We start from the raw sequence: 8,403 nt of genomic DNA, 5'->3' as shown, positions 1-8,403 counted from the left end.
GATGTAGTATGAGTACAGAAGTTAATCCCTAAGTTTACTGAAGAAGCTCCAGATGAGTTTTTTTATCACTTTGAGAAAGTGGCTTCAGGTATGGATGGTTCAGAAAGATACAAATGGTTCAGTTTTTGCTACAAAGTGTCTTGATTTGTAAAGGGAGAAGTGCTTATCTAGTCTTAACAGCTGATCAGTGTAAAGACTACAAGGTACTTAAACACAGTGTGCTACAAGTTTACCAGATGACCCCAGAGTACTACAATGTGAGATTCAGAAATTTAAGAAAAGATGAGAACATTTCTTAGATTATGCGTACCAAAGTGAGAAAGGTGTTTCAAGTGGGTAGAAGCTGTTAAAGTTAAAACTTTTGATGAGTTAGAAGAGTTACTTGTTCTTGAACAGTATCTTAAGGGAATACCTGAACATATAAGAGCCTATTTGAGAGAGAGAGAGGTGAACAAACTTGACAAAGCTGCTACACTGAGTGAAGATTACAATATAATTAGTGCCAAACGTAATGACAATGTCAAGTACCAGAATCAACAATGCCCAGGTTTTAAGTCTTATCCAAATAACAGGAACAAATTTAATGGGAAACCTACAAGTGATACTACCAAGAGTACACAAGGTAATACAACTCAGCAAGTTAAGGTGAAATCCTCATCCAATTTTTCATGACAGTTACAGAAACCTAATGTTGTCTGTTTCAGGTGTGGAAGAGTAGGACACTACAGTCAAGAGTGTTCCGCCGGAATCAACAGCAGTCAAAGCCAGTTGGTCAAGCAGTGAAGGGTGACCAGGTGAAACAAACTACAAAGAGCAGTGTGGGAAAGAATCAAACTCCAGAGAAGAATGTAACTAAACAAGCTGAATGTTTAGCAACCAGTGGAAATGTTACCTTAAGCAGTGAGTGGCTTAGCAGTGTGGAGGCTTTTAAGCCATATATCTATGAGGGTATGCTGTCAACTCAAGAAGGAAGTATGCAGGTACCAGTCAAGATATTACGTGATACCGGGAGTAACACTAAGGTGGTAGTACGTGGTTCTCACCCTCAGTTGGAGAAGAGTCTCACAGGAGATTCAGTGATTTTGAAGGGTATAGAAGGAGAGAAAGTAACTCCTTTATGCCGCTTGCACCTGTCATGTGAATTGGTGACAGGGAATGTTGATTTTGCTGTAAAGGACTCGCTGGCTGTAGAAGGTGTACATGTTCTGTTGGGGAATGAAGTTGGTGGTGTGCCATTTATTCCTTGTCCTGTAGTGACAGTCAAACCATTGAGGATTAGTCCTACAGTAGAGTTGGAGAAGAATAACCCCCACCTGTTTCCTAGTTGTGTCACTACCAGAAGTATGAAGAGGACTACGACTGCAAGTGAAGAAACTGAGGATTTATCCACTCAAGAAGGATCAAGTGAAGGATCTTTGTGCTTAGAAGAATTGTTCTAGGGAAGTGATGTTTACCATAGTGCTGACCAAGAAGAGATTTCCAATGAAGAAGACAACGACAACGAAGAAGATGAACCTTATGTTCCTGAAGAGACTCCAAGTAATCAAAGTGTTACTGAAGACAGTAATGAAACTACAGTAGCTGAGTTAGCAGATATTGAGAATTAAACCCTTGAAGTTGGTCAAGTGACAAGAGAGAAGTTAATGGATTTGAAGAAGAAGGATGCATTGTTAACTGATTTGTTCTTCAGAGTTGTTGATCGAGAAGAGATGCAACAAACTCCTACCTGTTTTTTTCTGAAGGAAGTATAGACCTACAGATATACCAGGAGATGCTGTATGGGGCGAATATCATCAGATTTTGATTCCATATCCATTCAGGATGCAAGTGGTTGCAGTAGCTCATGAGTCAGGACATATGGGAATCAGGAAGACTGTGGAGAAGATCATGAAATATTTTTTCTGGCCTGGACTCCACAAAGATGTTTGCAGGTTTTGTCGTGAGTGTCATATCTGCCAGATAGCCTGAAAACCGAATGAAACCATCAAGAAAGCCCCCTACAACCTATAGAAGTTAGAGAAGAACCCTTTAGGAAAGTGATTATAGATATGGTTGGACAGCTGCTGAAGACAAAGAAGGGAAATGAGTATTTGTTAACATTAATGTGTCATGTGACAAGATATCCAGAAGCAATCCCTGTTAGAAACATATCTGCCAAGATAGTTGCTGAAAAACTTATGGAGTTTTTCTCAAAGTTTGGTATACTAGAAATAGTACAAAGTGATAGAGGAACAAACTTTACGTCAAAGTTATTCCAGGATGTGATGAATTTGTTAGGAGTGAAACAACAGCTATCCAATGCCTATTATCCAGAGACTCAAGGTGCCTTAGAAAGGTTCCACCAGACATTGAAAAGTATGCTGACAAAGTATTGTTCTGAGTCAGGAAGAGAATGGGATATTGGTTTACCATTAATGTTGTTTGAAGTTAGGAGTGCTTATCAAGAAAGTATGGGATGTTCACCTAATGAAATGATTTTTGGAAGAGAAGTTAGAGGACCGTTGAAGATTCTTGCAGAAAATTGGGGAGAAAATCAAGAGGAAAGCAAAGGAGAGTATGTGAAGAACTTAAGGAAAAGGTTGAAAGAGATTAGAAAATTCTCTTTAGAAAACTTGAAAATGATTCAAGAGAAAATGAAAAGGAGATATGATGCTAAGACTAAGCTAAGAAGTTTTAGTGTTGGTCAACAAGTGTTAGTATGCTTCATGTCTTCAAAATTGAAAAAAAACATCAGAAGTATACTCGACAATTGAAAAGGAAACTTTAGCCTTAATCACAGCATAGAAAAAGTTTGAAGTGTATGTGAACAGACCTAGAAGAAATTTTAGTGTTGTCTGATCACAATCCACTATCATTTATCCAGCGAATGAAAAACCATAACCAAAGACTGACCAGGTGGTGTTTGTACCTGCAACAGTAAAACGTAAGAGTGCAGCACATTAGTGGCAAAAACAATGTAGTTCCTGATTATTTATCTCATTGCGAATCATTGGATTCAACACCGTGATAAAAAATCTCCTGGGGGAGCTATATTATATATTACTACTTTCAAAACAGATATATCCCCTCTTAAACTGTATAAAATGTTATGTAGAGTTTGGCAACATTTTTTTAGATTCCTAGCTAGCTTAGAGATAGGATGCTTAAAATTTGTGTTCAGATTTTGCATAACATAAAGTAAAAGAATATATAACATGGTATGAAAAGAGAGAGAGAATAACTTAGTCCATTCGAAGCTAGAGTTGTTACCATAATCTGTCAACACGTTTGATAAGAGACCTCGAGATTAAGGGAGCTCGAGTCTTCGTTGCGTTTTTAAAAACATGTCAATCTTAATTATCACTCGATTTCTGTCTTGATCGGGTACGTGACTTTGTTGAGCTGACGCGTTCATAACTTGTCTTATACACATATGTCTTTGTCAAAACCACTTGCAGATTTCACATTTTGTCTGTAAAGTTGCGTCACTTTCGAAGCTTCTAGAATGAATTGTGTCCCAAAACGTTTTTGTGTCATCTCCACTGTCCAGCTTCCTTAAGGAAGAGATTTTCATTACATCTTAAAAACACGTTCCGTTCAGACCACTCTCTCTCTCTCTCTCTCTCTCTCTCTCTCTCTCTCTCTCTCTCTGTCTCTCTCTCTCTCTCTCTGCCTCGCCATAATTGATATTAACGTAACGTAAAATGGTCACTCGTAACTTGTAGATTTCAGATTTGATATTTCTTAGAGTTTATTTAGTGTTATTTAGTGCTTTTTTGGAATCTGAACAAACATTGTGTGTGTAACGGCGCCTGGTTTTGTGAAAGTGTGAAACAAGCTGCAGCAAAGAAAGAAAGAAATTGGTATACCAAAAAGGTAAAGTGTGTTATATTTTTATTAGTTGCAACTAATATCTAATGGTAATGATGGTTTGGTAAGAAACTGATAACTATAGGTTACGATGGTTTAGAGAACGAATAACTAATAGTTACAATGGTTTGAGTGAAAATATTTACATTATTATACATTGCAAATGTTTGTGTTTTGTGTTTGTTTCATTTGATGTACATTTATCCATTTTCTTATTGAAGTGATTTTTATATTTTATGCATTTATCCATGTCCTTATTGAAGTGTGTCTTTTTATTTTATATTCTGTGTGATTAATTCTTTTTGCAATTTTGGTATATTCCACATTTTTCTGTGTTTTCGTTTGCATTCACAATTTAATTAAATTAGTTATTTTCATTACTTAATCGTTGCACAATTAATTAAATTTAACATGTAAATTAATTTGCATTTACATAGAATTCTTTTCAAGTTTTATTGTTGTTCAGCACTTGAGAATTAATTTCCTAAATTTAAATATTGCCTGACACTTTTGAATTTCAATTGACTTAGTTTTCTTGAATTTTGTGGGAAATTAATTTTGATTTAATTTTACTTAATTGATTTAAGAATTAATTAAACTTTGCTTTGTTTTCAAGTAACAGTAATTTTCCTGGTTGAACTGAGAAAGGTGGTCGAGATCAGGGCGACCAAGTTTGTAAGGTTGGATGGATGGTGGAATCAACAACTCTCGTCGGATGTATTCGATCAGCTTGGGGTCCTCTTGGTCTGCTCCCTAAAAGAAGTATTTAAGATGTATCTCCATCAATGTAGTCAAATGACAAAATTCTTTATTTTTGAAGCGTTTTTCATTTGCCGAAATAAAATAAAAGGCAGAAAAAAAAAATATTGCTTTAGTAGTTCCACATGCTAATTAGGATATTAAAGAGAACTGGTAATCTACATACATAACTAGGGGAGTGTTCACACTACTAGTAAAGCATGTAAACTGACATGAGCTTCTTATTTCATACATATCACAAACAGGTCGAAAACAAGTGAACAACCGTAACTGAAGAATGCTCAATAACTGTATGAAGTACTGGTCATGACTACCAACAAGTCGTCAACTTGTATTCAACCTGATTGTGTGTGGACGGTATAAGTAACCGACGTGTGTTTATGACGTGCTTCACTATAGCGTGGACATGGTATGGAAATAAACATAACATTAGTGAATTTTAGAAATATGTGTAAATTTAGTGACCTTGAAATCATATGGAGTAGGGGTGCAAGGAGTGGGGCTTGGCACCACAACTTTGGTCGGCGGTCTCGGTGTTGTGTTGACAGGCGCCAGATCCTTAATCTGACGATTCCAGTCTGTTATTGGATGGACACGAAAATAATTAATAGATAATGTGATAATAACGGGCAAAAGCTAAATAGAGATAGTAAACATAAAATTTCAGCCCATGAAACTTGCTTCGTCATCAGTGTTCAAAATTACTTCATGTGAGGTTTGCTTTAATATATGAAAATTTTGCTATAAACACATCGCGGCCACTTTCAACCAAATAAAGGCATTAAAGTGGTTGGACAGCAAGGTGTAAGAGGGAGCGGAGTTAAAATAAATGGCTAAAAAGTAGCTACAGCACTAGCAAACAGACGTGATAATTGCTTAATAATAAGAAAATTATGAAAGCCATAATCCTTATCAATTCACTGTAACCAAACTGAAAACTCTATGGTCTTACGAACAAAGAATATAGTATATCAATACATCCGGAGGCTGCTCATCATTAATATTGAAGGGTTTTCATATTTTGTTTACCATTACACTAACTTCAAAAGTTCCAGCCTTCCGGACTTTGCTGTAAGACATTGTATGCCCACCTACAAGGAAAATATTAACTAAATTATGTAATTACCTTAATCTCTTGTTTTTGTAGCAATAAACAAGTTTAGTAAGTTAATGTTCAAGATATTTGTACGATTGTGTAAATTATCTTAATCTTTTGTTTGTAGCTTTTGACATTTTTAATAATTTATAATTACGATGATACAAAAAAAATAAAGGAAAGTTGGAAGTAAGCTCTTTATATTCCAGTAATATTAAACATATTCCTTTCGTATTTCTCATTGTCTCAAAGCATGGGCAGTTGGTCACATTTGAAGATAAGCCTATTGATAGCATATTACTATTAATAATGACTTTATCCTAATTTCTTTCACTGATCTGTCCTACATCAATATTGTTCCTATATCTTTTCTGAGAACAAATCAAGGTTAATCTTTTATGAGGACAAACAAGTAATATTCCATCCTGTGACATATAACCTGACTTGTTTATGACAACAAAACTAGGTACATTCAATTTTTTAGGCATATAACTGAATTCTACACAAATATTTTCTGAACACAATACAAGGGGAATTCTATTTTATCTAGGCACAGACTTCAATTATAGACAGATATTCTAAATTCCTATTTCAACTACAACAAATAATCGGTATAATTTCAATGAAAAGCTTACCTGGTCTTAATGCGCGTTTCCCGGTCAGGTAAGAGAGAGTCGACACCCTAACCAACATCGCCACGAACACGGTTTTCTCTCGAAATGTATTTGGCCACATTTTCCCTTGGTTATCCGCACTTTGGTTTCATTGAGGAAAAATAAAGTGATTAATAGCGAATGATATTGATTGTTGATTAACTTAATTAAAGGCTCGCCACTCAAACCGAAGCATCTCTGCCCACAGCGCCTTCTTCAATGAGACACTTGATATGCCTCGAAGGTTTACTGCTACTCGTTTACATTTCACTAAGTAACAGACGTTATGCTTTCTCTGTGTGTCTGTCTGTTAGTCTGTTTGTCTCTTTCTCCTCTGAATCGATGACCATAAATGTATCTTTTTGTTGCAAGGCCTCCATTTTCAAAACTTGTATACTTATATATATATATATATATATATATATATATATATATAATATATATATATATATATATATATATATATATATATATATATTTCTATATATACTATATATATATATATATATATATATATATATATATATATTATATATATATATATATATATAGAAATATATATATATATATATATATATATATTATATATATATATATATATTATATATATATAGAAATATATATATATATATATTATATATATATATATATATATATATATATATATATATCTTACAAGTGTGTAATGTTAGTGAATCACATATCATGTCTTGCTTGGAGACAGGCTGAGCTGTAGGGGGAGACTTCTTTAGTGAAGGAATTTGGGTACGTAAGCATTTTAATCAAGAGACCGCTCATCTTGTCGTCAAGCAAGAACATTCCTTTGTACGGATGTTACAGGTCTAATAGACCAGGGCAATTGTGAAAGTCACATTCCTTTTGGTGAGAACAAAGAGGTCAGTTGGTAAACGTCAGTTGTTGGGAGAGAAAACCCCCATCGTAAAGGTATGACACATATTTTGTAAGACTTAGAAAACCGTTACCTTTGAAAAGAGAGAGAAGTGTGAAATGCCTTCTTTTACTTATTTACTTTGAAAAGTGTGATATGTGAAGTATATCTTTTATCCATTGTTATCTTTATTACAGATGGGTTCTATTCCATGGTACTAGAGACGGGATTCTCTAACCTGACTAATATAATGAACTTATTGACATTCTGGGTTTGGGAGTGAATTCTTAGTCAGGAGGGTAGAGTGATAACTTACTAGTTCTCTTTATGGGCAGATTTGGGTTTTTGTCACTATGACTTGTTAATCATTTTGTTCTATTCTATATTCATCTGCTTTGGGTAATAAATAGTACATTTTTATACTTACGTGATCTTAATAGCCTAACGACATGATTGCAGATAGAGGGCACCATTGACAACAGGTAAGGGTTTCCAATTTGTGTAGTTTTAATAAAAGGGGGGGTAAGAGTGGTTGCAGGCCGTTTAAGAGGTTTTTTATATATTTTATAAGCTGTAGATACGCTAACGAAGAGACTGGTGACCAGTTAGACATAGATGTTTTTCTTGGTAGAAAAAAGGGGTTATAATCATGTCACAGGCAACTCAGGGCTCTTTTGCTGATTCAATGGGTTGGGCAGTGAGAAGCTGTTCGTCTCTCGGGCTAAGTCAGTGTCAGCCATCTTGGGATTCTTGAATACTAGTGTTTTAAAACGTGAAGGGGAAAAGTTTAATTTTCGACGTATTAAAGTGTCTCACAAGTGTGGTAAATAGTTTACGCATATTTGCGGTGTGTACACGAATTTGGTTTCCAGTAATATGAAGATGTGAGTGTATTTTTCAAGCTTTCTTTCTTATTTTCTTCTTTTTATCTTTTATTTTTTTAACTTCTTTTGTTACTGTTTTTTTTGTTGTTGTTTATATTCCTTTTGTTTGTTTGCGGCGAATTTACTCGAGCGGAGTTTTTTGTTGCGAGTCACGCCCTGAGAGAGAGAGAGAGAGAGAGAGAGAGAGAGAGAGAGAGAGAGAGAGAGGGAGAGGCAAGAGTTGGTGTGTGTGAGACGGTCGCCAGGGTGGATTGCTTTGTAAGCGTTTTGCAT

At 35.1% G+C, this 8,403-nt stretch overlaps 1 long non-coding RNA gene across 1 annotated transcript; it reads right to left on the bottom strand.

Moving 5' to 3' along the window:
* Positions 1-4,479: 4,479 nt before the first annotated feature.
* LOC135224183 (uncharacterized) lies at positions 4,480-6,459 on the bottom strand. The gene is made up of 3 exons (XR_010316668.1): positions 6,340-6,459; positions 5,074-5,186; positions 4,480-4,602 (listed from the first exon to the last, which is right to left on the bottom strand). It is a non-coding gene; the product is annotated as an uncharacterized LOC135224183 (long non-coding RNA).
* Positions 6,460-8,403: the final 1,944 nt, after the last annotated feature.

This window comes from Macrobrachium nipponense, chromosome 10 (assembly GCF_015104395.2).
Source record: "Macrobrachium nipponense isolate FS-2020 chromosome 10, ASM1510439v2, whole genome shotgun sequence".
Taxonomy (NCBI): Eukaryota; Metazoa; Arthropoda; class Malacostraca; order Decapoda; family Palaemonidae; genus Macrobrachium; species Macrobrachium nipponense.
Note: the sequence above shows the minus strand (reverse complement) of the source record. Positions and strands in the feature narration are given on the sequence as shown.